Source organism: Pan troglodytes, chromosome 22 (assembly GCF_028858775.2).
Source record: "Pan troglodytes isolate AG18354 chromosome 22, NHGRI_mPanTro3-v2.0_pri, whole genome shotgun sequence".
In the NCBI taxonomy this organism is placed as follows: Eukaryota; Metazoa; Chordata; class Mammalia; order Primates; family Hominidae; genus Pan; species Pan troglodytes.
The window spans coordinates 26,965,061-26,978,530 of NC_072420.2; the positions used below are offsets into that span (position 1 = coordinate 26,965,061).

At 44.2% G+C, this 13,470-nt stretch overlaps 1 long non-coding RNA gene and 1 other non-coding gene across 2 annotated transcripts in view; both read left to right on the forward strand.

Moving 5' to 3' along the window:
• Positions 1–13,470, forward strand: part of LOC134809245 (uncharacterized) — a 47,091-nt gene that overhangs the window by 12,944 nt on the left and 20,677 nt on the right. Inside the window, exon 2 of the long non-coding RNA XR_010154489.1 lies at positions 7,810–7,882. This is a non-coding gene — a long non-coding RNA (uncharacterized LOC134809245). The remainder of the gene's footprint in view (positions 1–7,809; positions 7,883–13,470) is intronic.
• Positions 6,768–6,874, forward strand: LOC112206674 (U6 spliceosomal RNA). Its single transcript, XR_002941108.2, has one exon. It is a non-coding gene; the product is annotated as a U6 spliceosomal RNA (small nuclear RNA).

The window sequence follows — 13,470 nt, forward strand, 5'->3', positions numbered from 1 at the left end:
AACAGTCCTCCAAGGTCTTGACTTGTTCCAGCATTAACTCAAAAGTCCAAAGTCCAAATTCCAAGTCCAAAGTCTCATCTGAGACTCATCTCTTTCCATCTATGAGCATGTAAAATCAAAACAAGTTATTTACTTCCAAGATATAATGGGAGTACCAGCACTGGGTAAACATTCCCATTCCAAAAGGGAGAAATCAGCCAAAAGAAAGGGGCTATAGTCTTCATGCAATTTCAAAACCCAGCAGGGCAGTCATTAAACCTTAAAGTTCCAAAATAATTTCCTTTGACTCCATGTCCCACATCCAGGGCACACTGGAGCAAGGGGTGGGCTCCCAAGGCTATCGGCAGCTCTGCTTCTGTGGCTTTGCAGCTGGGTACAGCCCTCATGGCTGCTCTCACAGGTTGTTGAGTGCCATGGCTTTTCTAGGCACAAGGTGTAAGCTGCTGGTAGATCTGCCATTCTCAGGCCTAGAAGGCAGGGGCCCCCTTCTCACAGCTCTGCCAGGTCATGCCCCATTGGGGACTCTGTGTGGGGTCTCCAACCTCACACTTCCCCTTGTCACTGCCCTAGTAGAGGTTATCTTTGGAGGCTCTGCACCTGCAACAAGTTTCTGCCTGGGCACCCAGGCTTTCTTGTACAGCCTCTGAAATCTAGGTTGAGGCTGCCAAGCATTCTTCAATCTTATATTCTGTGCACCTACATACATAACACTGTGTGGAAGCCTCCAAGTCTTATGGCTTGCATTCTCCAAAGTGGCAGCCCAAACTGTACCTGGGCCCCTTTGAACCGCAGCTGGAGCTGGAGTGGCTGGGATATGGAGAGCAGTGTTCCAAGGCTGTGCAGGGCAGTGGGGCCTTGGGCCTAGCCCACAAAACCATTCTTTCTTCCTAGGTCTCTGGGTCTGTGATGGAAGGGGCTGCTGCAAAGGTCTCTTAAATACCTTCAAGGCCTTTTCCCCATTTTCTTGGATATTACCATCTGGATTCTTTTTAGTTATGCAAATATCTCTAGCAAGTGGTTTGCTCTGCAACCTGCTTGGATTCTTCCCATGAAAATGGGCTCAGCTTTTCGACCACATGGCCAGCCTGCAAATTTTCCAAACTTATACGCTGTCCTTCCCTTTTAAATATGAGTTCCAGCTTTAAGTCACTTCTTTGCTCCTATATCTGAGTTGGGCTGCTAGAAGCAGCCAGGTTAATTCCTAAATGCTTTGCTGCTTAGAAATTTCTTCTGCCAGATACCCTAGGTTATCACTCACAAGTTCAAACTTCCACACACCCCTGGGGCATGAAGAGAATGCAGCCAAGTTCTTTGCTAATGCATAGCACATGTGATCTTTGCTCCAATTCCCAATAAGTTCCTCATTTCCATCTGAGACCTTGGCAGGCCTGGACTTCACTATTCATATTTCTGTCAGCATTTTGGTGACAACCATTTAACCAGTCTCTAAGATATTCCAAACTTTCCCTCATCTTCCTGTCTTCTGAGCTCTCCAAACTCTTCCAACCTCTGCCCAGTTCCAAAGTTACTTCCATGTTTTCAGATATCTTTATATCAATGCCCCCATTACTCAGCACTAATTTTCTGTGTTACATCGTTCTTGCATTGCTGTAAAGAAATACCTGAGATGGGTAATTTGTAAAGAAAAGAGGACTATTTCCCTCACACTTCTGCAGGCTTTACATGAAGCACAGTGCTGGCATCTGCTTGACTTCTGGTGAAGCTTCAGGGAGTTTTCAATCATGGTGGAATGCAAAGGGGAAGCACACACATCACCTGGTGAAAGCATGTGATGAGCAAGAGAGAGAGAGCGGTTGGGGGTGTTGCCACACACTTTTAATGAGACCAGATCTCATGTGAACTCAGAGGGAGATCTCACTTATCACCAAGGGAGTGGCCCAAGGCATTCATGAGGGATCCACCTCCATGATTGAAACACCTCCCACCAGGCCCCACCTCTAACACTGGGATTATACCTCAACATGAGATTTAGACAGGGGCAAATATCCAAACTCTACCACCTGGTTTTCAGGTCATTCTAGAGCACTAGCAGCTACCCTGGCTTAAATCCTGAAAAGTATCAAATTTATGCGTTTTTGACTGACATAAGAAAACAGGTCAAAGATTTGCTTAGTCCATTGTACCATTTCTGCCTTAACTACTTGGGAGCTACTGGGAATTTTCTATTTTTAAAATCAGGTTGTATCAAGATTGTTTGGTGTTTTTCTTTTTTCTTTTTTTTTTGAGACGGAGTCTTGCTCTGTCGCCCAGGCTGGAGTGCAGTGACGCGATCTCCGCTTGCTGCAAGCCCCACCTCCCGGGTTCACACCATTCTCCTGAGTGCCTCAGCCTCCCAAGTAGCTGGGACTACAGGCATCCGCCACCATGCCTGGCTAATTTTTTGTATTTTTAGTAGAGACGGGGTTTCACTCTGTTAGCCAGGATGATCTCGATCTCCTGACCTCGTGATCCACCCCCCTCGGCCTCCCAGAGTGGTGTGATTACAGGCGTGAGCCACTGCGCCTGGCCCTGTTTGGTGCTTTTCAACCAAAATCTCTAAACAACTCCAGAAGCCATAAACAGACTAAGCTAGAAAAAGGCAGACAAAGATATTAGAAACTAAGCTTGAGTAACTCAAGTCTTTAATACTGTCTTACTAGTCTCAATAATTCAGCACCTAGGAAACATCCACAGAAGACATTTTATCAATCAAAACAAAGAAGCTCGGGCAAGCACAGTGATGTGTGCTCACTCATAGATAGACTTGTTTTTGAAATTAGTCTTCAGTGATATTCATTCAGTGTGAGATTTAGTCTCCATAAACCGAAGCACAGCACCACTTGAAGCTTTACTGGACCCTTGGGAGTGAGAAGCAGTTCTGTAATGTGTCTGTGATTAAGTAGCAGTTTCATCCTGATTTTTCAAGCTCAGAGCTCTCTACCCTTTCACATGCTTGAAGACAAGATGTTGGACAACTGGCCCAGAGGATGTTTTCCGCTCATTTCTGTAATCTTCTGGTAAGGAAGGAACGATGTGACTTAACATGACTCTCCTTCAATCTGAACGTGCCAGTGTACCTTCTTTCCCATGCCACTCCATATATACTCTGTGTCTGTCTTTTGTTGTTGTTGTTGTTGTTTGTTTTTTGAGACAGAGTCTCACTCTGTTGCCCAGGCTAGAGTGCAGTGGCATAATCATGGCTCGCTGCAGCCTCAACCTCCAGGGTTCAAGCAGTCCTCTCACCTCAGTCTCCTGAGTAGCTGGGACTACAGTTGGGTACCACCATGCCCAGCTAATTTCTTCAAATTTTTCATAGAGATGGGGTCTCACTATGTTGCCCAGGCTGATCTCAAACTCCTGGGCTCAAGCCTCCCAAAGTTCAGGGATTGCAGGAGTGAGCCACTGTGTCTGGCCTCCGTGACTGTCTGAAGTCTCTCTTTCACAACTCTCTTACAGTTCCTGTTAGTTGAGGAAAAAAAATCTGGAATTACAGTGTTTACAACTGAAAGGGATGAAGTAGTCATTTAGGCCAAGTCTTTAATTTGATGAGGACTTACTGGAGAGCCAGATAAATGAAGTCCCTTGCATATGGTCATATGAATATTTATTGGCAAAGCTTAGCCTTTGTCCTCCTGACTTCCCGATCTCATTTCATCTTGTGGTGCTTCCAGCATCTGGCCACCTTGCTAGACCTGAGTCATAAAAGCAATGGGGCGCTAAGACCAGCCATACTATAGGAAGTGGTGACAGTTTCCTCATTTAAAGTTGGGTTGTCTTTCTAGAATCTTAGAGTTGGAACTCAACTCAGAAATCACCTGTTTGATCCTCCCACGAAGGCAGGTGTCTCTCTTGCAATATTCTTGAGACAATCATCTGGCTTCTGCCTCCTTATTTTCTATTATCGGGAGCCAGCTTCAGGAAATAAAACATTTCACTAGAACTTTTGTGTTGTTACATTTAGCTAAAATTTACCTTCTCTTCACTTCTGTCCTTACATCCCAACACTGCCCCATGCAGTAACACCAAATGCAAAGACAGACTGTGCTTTCGACCACAGGACACTCCTCTAGAAGTGTTAAAATACTTATGCAGTATTTCCTCAAGCTTCTCTTTTTTTCTCAAAGCTAAATATCTGATTTTTCTAAACTGTGCCTTATAGGTTACAGTTGCTGGATCCCTTGTGATGCTGAACTTTGGATGTATTCCTTTTGGCAAAATGACTGTATCCTACTTATCCACCAATTCGACAGATATTTAATAAGCACCTACTAAGTTGCAGGAGATTTAAAAAATACAAGCATGTGAATAAGAAAATATACAAAGTGATATATAACAATACAGGCTGTGGAGAAAAATTAAGCAGAGCAAGGGGAGATGGAAAATTTGTGTATGGTTAGGAGCTTGGGACCTTGCTATTCTATTAATACAGTGATCAGGAAAGGCCTCACTGATGTAGTGAGCTTTGAGCAAACAAGTAAAGGAAATGAGGGAGGAAGACGTGCAACTGTTTGGGGAGAGAGGATTTGGGCATAGAGAATAGCTCCTGAGGCAGAAATAAGTCTGATGTGTTTGGAGAACAGCAAGGTGGCCCTTGAGGCTCCAGTGGAGGGCGTGAGTGGGAGAGTGGGAGGAAGTGAGGTCAGGGAGGTTGTTATGGGCTGAATGGTGTCTCCCCGGAATTCACATGTTGAAGCCATAAGCCCCAGAACCTCAGCACATGACTGTATTTCGAGATAATGTCTTTAAAGACCTAAAATGAGGTCACTAGGGTGGGCCATAATCCAATATGACTGGTTTCCTCACAAGAAGAGGAAATTAGGACACAGATGGGCACAGGGGGAAGACCATGTGACGACACAGGGAGAAGAGAGCCATCTATAAGCCAAGCAGAGAAGCCCCCAGAGAAGCCAATCCTGCTGACACCTTCCTCTCAACTTCCAGCCTCCAGAATTGTGAGAAAATAAATTTCCGTTGTTTAAGGCATCCAGTCTCTGGTACTTTATTATGGCTGCCCTAGAAAGCTAACACAGAGGGGAAAAGGGCCAGATAGTATAAGACCTTGAAAACCATTTTAAGTTCTTTGAGCAGAAGGGGAGCCAGTGAGGGTTTCGGAGCAGATGAAGGTGATGATTGGGCTCATATTTTAAAAGCATCACTCTAGCTTCTGTACTGAAAGCAGTCTATGGGGAGGCAAGGACAGAAGGAAGAAAACCAGGAGGAGGCTATTGCAGAAATGTACATGAGGGTGGAAGGTGGTGAGGAGAGGGAAGTTTTGGAATATATTCTGAAGTTAGAGCCAAAAGGATTTTCTGATGAACTGAAATTGTGATGTGAGAGAAAGAAAGGAGTCAAAGATGACCCAAGGCTTTTGGCCACAGCAACTTGGAGAACGGAGTTAACATTCATTGAGATGGAAAGAACTGTAGGAGCAGCGGGCTTTTTTTCCTTCTTCAACTTTTAAGTTCAGGGGTACCTGTGGAGGATGTGCAGATTTGTTGCATAGGTAAACGTGTGCCATGGTGGTTTGCTGCACAGATCAACCCATCACATAGGTATTAAGCCCTGCGTCCATTAGCTATTCTTCCTGATGGAGCAGTGGGTTTTAAGGGGGAGGACCAAGAGTTCAGCATGGACACATTAAGATTAAGATGCCTACTCATCTTTGAGTTTGAAATGCCAGCTAGGCTGTTGGATGCATGAATTTAGAATTCAGAGGAGTGGTCAGGGTAAGGATACAGATGGTACTGAGTGAGATCACTTAGGGTGAAATGAGGACAAAAAGAAGGATTTGGAGGCTGGGGATTGTGGCTCATGCCTGTAGTCTCAGCACTTTGAGAAGCCAAGGTGAGTGGATCACTTGAGGCCAGGAGTTCAAGACCAGCCTGGCCAACATGGCAAAACCCTGTCTCTACCAAAAATACAAAAATTAGCCAGGTGTGGTGGCAGGCATTGTAATCCCAGCTACTCAGGAGGTTGAGGCATGAGAATGGCTTGAACCTGGGAAGCAGAGGTTGCAGTGAGCTGAGATGGCACTACTGCACTCCTGTCTGGGCCACAGAGTGAGACCCAGTTCCCTGAGCCCCCCCAAATATAAAGGATTTGGGATTAAGCCCTAGTGTACTTGGAAATGTTGAGGTTGTTAAGATGAGCAGGAACCAGAGAAGCAAGCAGAGGAGGGGCAGCGAGTGGAGTAGGAAGAGAAAGAGGGTGGTTTCCAAGGAGCCAAGTCAAGAATGTGTTTCGTGAGGACAGAATGATTACTTGGTTGATGCTGCAGATACTGTGTGTCAAATAAGGTAAGGACTGCATTGTATTTAGTGATAGAGAGGTCATTGCTGACACTGACAAGAGCCAGTTCAGAATGGTGGGGACAGAAGTGTGATTTGAGTGGGCTCAAAAGAGAGGAGGGGAAAGAAATTTGAGTCCAGCAATGATTAAAATATTCTTTGGGAAGACTTTTGCTGTGAAGGGAGCAAAAAGCTGAAGGTAGCTAAAGGGAGATACCAAGAGAAAGTAATTTTATTATTATTTTTTGAGACAGAGCTCACTTTGTCACCCAGGCTGGAGTGCAGTGGTGGGATCACAGCTCACTGCAGCCTCAACCTCCTTCACTCAAGCGATCCTTCCACTTCAGCCTTCCGAGTAGCTGGAACTACAGGCACATGCACCACACCCAGCTAATTTTTTTATGAGCTTGAGCCTAGGAGTTCAATACCAGTCTGGGCAACATAGTGAAGCCCCATCTGTACAAAACAATACAAAAATTAGTGCTTCCTTCAGCAGCACCTATACTAAACTTGGAATGATATGGAGAAGTTTAGCACAGCCCCTGTGCAAGAATGACACACACATTCATAAAACATTTCATATATTTGTAGAAGCACATAGGAAAAAAAAAACAAAAATTAGCCAGGTGTGGTGGTGTATGCCTGTGGTCCCAGCTACTTGGGAGGCTGAGGCAGGAGAATCACCTGAGCCCAGAAGGTCGAGGCTGCAGTGAGCTGTGATTGCACCACTGCACTCCAGCTTGGGAGTGGAGTATCGCCCAGCTGGTCTTGAACCCCTGGGCTCAAGCGATCCTCCTGCCTCGGCCTCCCAAAGTGCTTAGATTACAGGTATGAGCTGCCGCACCTGGCAAAGAGGCTTTTTTTAATTGAATATGTGAAAATATATTTGTATGCAGAGGAGAATGATTCTGTAACAAAGGAAAATGAACAAAGCAGGCGAAGGAACAATTGTTGGAACAATGTCCTAGAGTATAAGAGAGAATGGCACACAGAATACAAGCACAGGAGTTGGTCTTAGATGGGACTGACATCTCTAGCTATATTACCTTATAGACAGCCACATGTAGCTATTTAAATGTAAATTAATTTAAAATGAAGACAATTAAAATTTTTTCTGGCTGGGCTAGGTGGCTCATGCCACCTCAGCACTTTGGAAGCACTTTGGAAGGTCGAGGTGGGCGGATCACGTGATGTCAGGAGGTCGAGACCAGCCTGGCCAACATGGCAAAACCCCATCTGTACTAAAAATACAAAAAGTAGCTGGATGTGGTGGCATGCCCCTGTAATCCCAGCTACTCGGGAGCCTGAGGCAGGAGAATCGCTTGAACCCGGGAGGCGGAGGTTGCAGTGAGCTGAGATCGTGCCACTGCACTCCGGTCTGGAGGACAGAGCAGGACTCCATCTCAAAAAAAAAGAAAAAAAAATCAGTTGTGCTAGCCATATTTCAAGTGTTCAATAGCTGCATATGGTTGGCGACTACAGTACTAGACAGCACCAACAAAGAATATTTTGGTCATTACAGAAAGATCTGCTGAGCATGCCTGAGCTGAGAAATGAGGGAAGGCAGACATATGTATGAGCACCTATGCAGAGAGGTGAGTAGATGTGGTTGCGGGGAGCTTGTGGAAAGTCTTTCCTGATTTCTTCTGTTTCTCACTAAAGGCTACCTAGGAGAAGGACCTGGAGCTTTGAGGAAAAGGTGCAGACTATATCTTTAGGAGATAGAGAGAGTGAGGGGACACGGGGAAAATGGCAGAATTGCAGAACAACTTTTAAGATCCACTTCAGGCCAGCACAGTGGCTCACACCCGTCATCCCTTTTTAAAAACTTTGAGACAGGGTCTTGTGCTATAACCTAGACTGGAGTGTGGTGGAGCGATCTCGGCTCACTGCTGCCTCAACCTCCTTGACTCAAGTGATCCTCCCACATCAGCCTCCACTACACCCGACTAATTTTTGTATATTTTGTAGAGACAGGGTTTCACTATGTTGCCCAGACTGGTCTCAAACTCCTAGACTTAAGCGATCTGCCTGCCTTGGCCTCCCAAAGTGCTGGGCATAAGCCACCACACCTGGCCACACCTGTAATCCCAACACTTTGGGAGACCGAGGTGCGAGAATCGCTTGAGGCCAGTTCAAGATCATCCTGGACAACTAGTGAGACCCCATCCAAACAAAAAAGAATTTTAAAAGTTAGTCAGGTGTGGCTGGGTGTGGTGGCTCATGCCTGTAATCCCAGCACTCTGGGAGGCTGAGGTGGGCAGATCACAAGGTCAAGAGATCGAGACCATCCTGGCTAACATGGTGAAACCCCATCTCTACTAAAAATACAAAAAATTAGCCACGCGTGGTGGTGGGCACCTGTAGTCCCAGCTACTCAGGAGGCTGAGGGAGGAGAATGGCGTGAACCCGGGAGGCGGAGCTTGCAGTGAGCCGAGATCGCACCACTGCACTCCAGCCTGGGTGACAGAGCAAGACTCTGTCTCAAAAAAAAAAAAAAAAAAAAAAAGTCAGGTATGGTGGTTGTATTAGTCCGTTTTCATGCTGTTGTTAAAAGACATACCCGAGAATGGGCAATTAACGAAAGAAAGAGGTTTAATCAACTTACAGTTCCACGTGCCTGGGGAGGCCTCACAATCCTGGCAGAAGGCAAGGAAGAGCAAGTCACATCTTATGTGGATGGCAGCAGGCAAAGAGAGAGCTTGTGCAGAGAAACTCCCATTTTTTTTTTAAGCCATCAGATCTCATGAGACTTATTCATTATCATGAGAGCAGCACAGGAAAGATTCACCCCCATAATTCAATCATTTCCCATAATTCAATCATTATGCAAGCTGCAAGATGAGATTTGGGTGGGGACACAGCCAAACCATATCTGTGGTGCTCATCTGTAGTGCTACCTACTTGGGGGGCTGAGGCCAGAGGAGCCCTGGAACCCAGGAATTTGAGTTTGCAGTGAGCTATGGTGGGCCACCACACTCCAGAGCCAGCCCGTCTCTAAAAATAATTTTTAAAATATCTACTTTAGGTTAGTGATCTCTAATTTAGGGAGACCAATCAGCATGCTGTGTAGTTTTTTTCAACTTATGTTCACTGGCATGAATGCACTGTTACAGTAGATAGAAAGCTGGGGCTAGTCCAATGAGTGGTTCTCTATCCTGGCTGCATGTTAGAATCACCTGGGTGAGTTATTTAAAAAAAAAAACAAAACAAAACAGAAGCCTCATCCTTGTAGCCAAAGGATCTGATTGAACATTCTGAAAATGGGGCCTGAGCAATGAACAATCTATTTAAAGCTCCCAAGGTGATTCTAACACAGACGTGCTTTTTTTTTTTTTTTTGAGACAAGGTCTCCCTTTGTTGCTCAGACTGGAGTGCAGTGGCGCCATCTTGGCTTACCGCAACTTCAGCCTCCCAGGCTCAAGCGATTCTCCTGCCTCAGTCTCCTGAGTAGCTGGGATTACAGACGCATGCCACTACTACCTGGCTATTTTTTTTTGTTCCTTTTTTTTTTTTTTTTTTTTTTTTTGTATTTTTATTAGAAATGGGGTTTCACTGTGTTGGCCTGGCTGGCCTTGAACTCCTGACCTCAAATGATCCACCCGCCTCAATCTCCCAAAGTGCTGGGATTACAGGCCAGATACATGTTTAAGAACCACGGAGTTAGAGTAAGAATGTGGAGGAAATGTGCAGAGTAGAGATGAAGGATGGGGAACTGTGTTACTGATGGATCATGGGTTCCACAGGTGCAAAGAAAGGCACTCAGGATTTGTGCAGGGATGGGAGACGGGATGAGATTGAGAAGTGTTCAAGGCTGATGAGCAATGAGAAATGGGCTGGGAATCTAGGGCTTCTTGGGTGGCAAATACAAATTGGGTAAAGGGCACATGGAGATTTGCCATGCTGGTCTAAATCAGCACAATCAACATAAATGTAGTACAGATAATTTTAAATCTTTTATTGACCTTACTAGAAAAGAAACAAGTAAACTTAGTTTAATAGTATATTTTGTTATCCAATGTATGCAAAATATTATTTCTTTTTTTGTTGTTTTTGCAAATTTCTTAAAAAAAAAAATAGAGACAGCATCTTGCTTTGTCAACCAGGCTGGTCTCAAACTCCTGGCCTCAAACTCCTGGCCTCAAGCAGTCCTACCACCTCAGCCTCCCAAAGTGTTGGGACTACACAAATGAGCCACCACACCCAGCCCCAAATATCATTTCAACATGCAATCAGTATAAACATTACTGAGATATTTGTCATCCTTGTTTTTTTATAGTTAGTCTTCCAAGTTTGTGTGCATTTTACACTTCCAGCACATCCCAGTTCAGAGCAGACACATTTCAAGCGCTCGGTAACCACATGTGCAGTGGACCATGCAGGTCTAGGTGGTGGTGATGAGGTCGCAAACGTTGGATGATTTCTACAGAACATTCCTTTCAGAATACAAACATACTATAATATACTCAATCTTAAGGCAGCTGTATATGAATATATAGAATTATGTTCTTATTTAACCCAATATAGCTTTTCCAGAAAAGTATCATGAGAGTCTTAGTCACATGCTCTGCTAAAGTCCAAAAATTCCATGTGGGCCACACTTATCTAATAGAAATTAGTCTGGCATGAATTTCCTGGTGAATCCGTGCGAGCATCAGCTTCCAGAGGTGTCAGTTTCTTTTTTCTGTGTATTCTTATGCCAGTCTTTTAACAATCCAGTCTGCCTGCTTGCTTTCATTTGTGTGGAGTTGATCTTTTCTTATTTTCTGACAGTTGAAGTTACTTTGGGGGAGAAAGGACGATGGGAAAATGAGCAACCACTTGCCATTTAAGTGGTAGCAAAGCTGGATTTGATTTATTAGACCTGATGCTAGGATTCCAGATTATTATAAGCAAGAAACGGCTTGCATTGCTTGTGGAGGATCACATGACAAAGGATTGACCAATCGACCATGGAAATAACTTGAAACTAAGTTGCCAAAGAGGGGGTGGTTGGAGGACAATGTCTAGATAAAAGGGCACCAAGAAAAATGAAGGAAAGGACGTTATGGAGAGAAAAGCAACAGAGAAGAGTGCCCTCACACATGCTCGCAGAAAAAAATCAGGAAGTCGACTGGGGAAAAAAAGTTTGTGTGGATGCTTCTCTGTCTACGTACTGATGCTCAGAGTGGGAAAGAAGCAATCTGGTATTTTAACACAGGGAAGTAGACATGGCTTCACAGATGACACCAAGTGTTGGTAGAATAAAACTGTTAACTAGAGTTAAGGAATGAGAGTATAGTTCTTTTTCAAAAGAAACTGACCTGGGAGTATGCTCTTTTGCTTGCCCAGCTGGAAAAACATTTAAAAGCTCCCTCTTCAAACAGACAGCTTGAGTAGCCCCAGACCCAGGCGAACTCTTTGTCATTGTCCATGCCATTAGGGCAGGATTTTAAAACAGCATTCTCACCTCACTGCTCTACGTTGGAACACTGAATCAGATTATCTTTATCAGACAGTCTACACTCTATTCCCCCTCTTGTTCTGGTTTTATGCATTTCTGTGCTAGACTGAGTACATAATTTGTCAATAAAGCACGGATTTTGTGACTCAGACACATCCATGTTAAACCTGGGTCCATCATTTCCCACATGGTGACATCATTCCTATTAGCTAAGCTTAGTCTCTATCCTCCTCTACAAAATGAGGATAATGCAACATACTCCCTGGGGCTATTATGAGGCTCCTGGGGCTATTATGAGGCTTAGGGATGACATCTGAGAAGGGCTTGGCACCAGTGGGCATTCAATAAATGCTAGTTGGGTATTGAGACTGTGGACTCAATTTAGACAAAGATTTTTCATCTGGTTTAGCTGGTTATTATATACTACAAAAAAGAAGAGATCACAATGTGATAGTTGGCTAAAGCAGTCTGAGTCTTAAGTGAATTCTGCTCAGGGCCCTAAAAATAGACAAAGGAAAAATGAGAGCCAGGCTGGGACATCTTCAACAAAAGTTTGACATCATTCTTGTGAAAGTATTGGGAGGATTCTGATGGGTGGCCTTTAGTCTGACATATTTCAGCCTTCACTCTTTCTTTAGTCTGACATATTTCAGCCTTCACTCTTTCTCATCACCTTATTGAGCTATAATTCACATACCGTACAATTCACTCATTTAAACTGTACAATTTAATAGTTTTTAGTATATTCACAGAGGTGTGCCACCATTGCCACAGTCAATTTGAGGGCATTTTCATCACTTCAAAATCAAACCCCTCTGCTTCTCTCTCCCCCAGCCCTAGGCAACCACTAATCTACATTCTTTCTCTGTAGATTTCCTTTTTCTGGGTATTTTATATAAATGGAATCATACATTATGTGGTCTTTTGTGACTGGCTTCTTTCACTTAACATAATGTCTTCAAAGTTCATCCATGTTGTATCACGTGTCAGTACTTCATTTCTTCTTATGACCAAATACTATTCCACTGGATGGTATACCTTATTTCATTTGTCTGTTTGTCAATTGATGGGCATTTGGGTTGTCTCCACCTTTTGGCCATTATGAATACTGTTGCTGTAAACATATGTGCATAAGTCTTTGTGTGGGCATTAAAAATAAAAAATTTCCTTTGAGTATATGCCTAGGAGTGGAATTGCTGGGTTTCAGCCTTCTCTTGGTTTTCCTGTTACAGGGAAGATCAAGAGTTAAGGACTGTACCATTATCCCCCTAAAAGACTTTCCTGTAAGAATCTTAAGTTAATAATGACTGAGCACCTACTGCATACCAAGTACTATTGTAGGCACTGGGCAGCTTCAGTAGGCGTATCGGATTCTAGTCTCTCCTGGGTCAAGATGGATCCTGACACTAGTGACAACTTTTATTCACAGCAGTCATAATTGTAGGCTACCTTATGGGAACATCTGGTATGCCCAACTTACAGGGTTGCTGCGATACTTTGAGTACCATGCTTTTTCTATTTACTTGTGTATGTCTGCCTTTAGCTAGAGGCAGTAAATGTGGATCAAAAATAAAGATGTGGGGCCGGGCATGGTGACTCACGCCTGTAATCCCAGCGCTTTGGGAGGCCGAGGCAGGCAGATCACTTGAGGTCAGGAGTTCGAGACTAGCCTGGCCAACGTGGTGAAACCCTGTCTCTACTAAAAATACAAAAATTAGCCAGGCGTGGTGGCGCATGCCT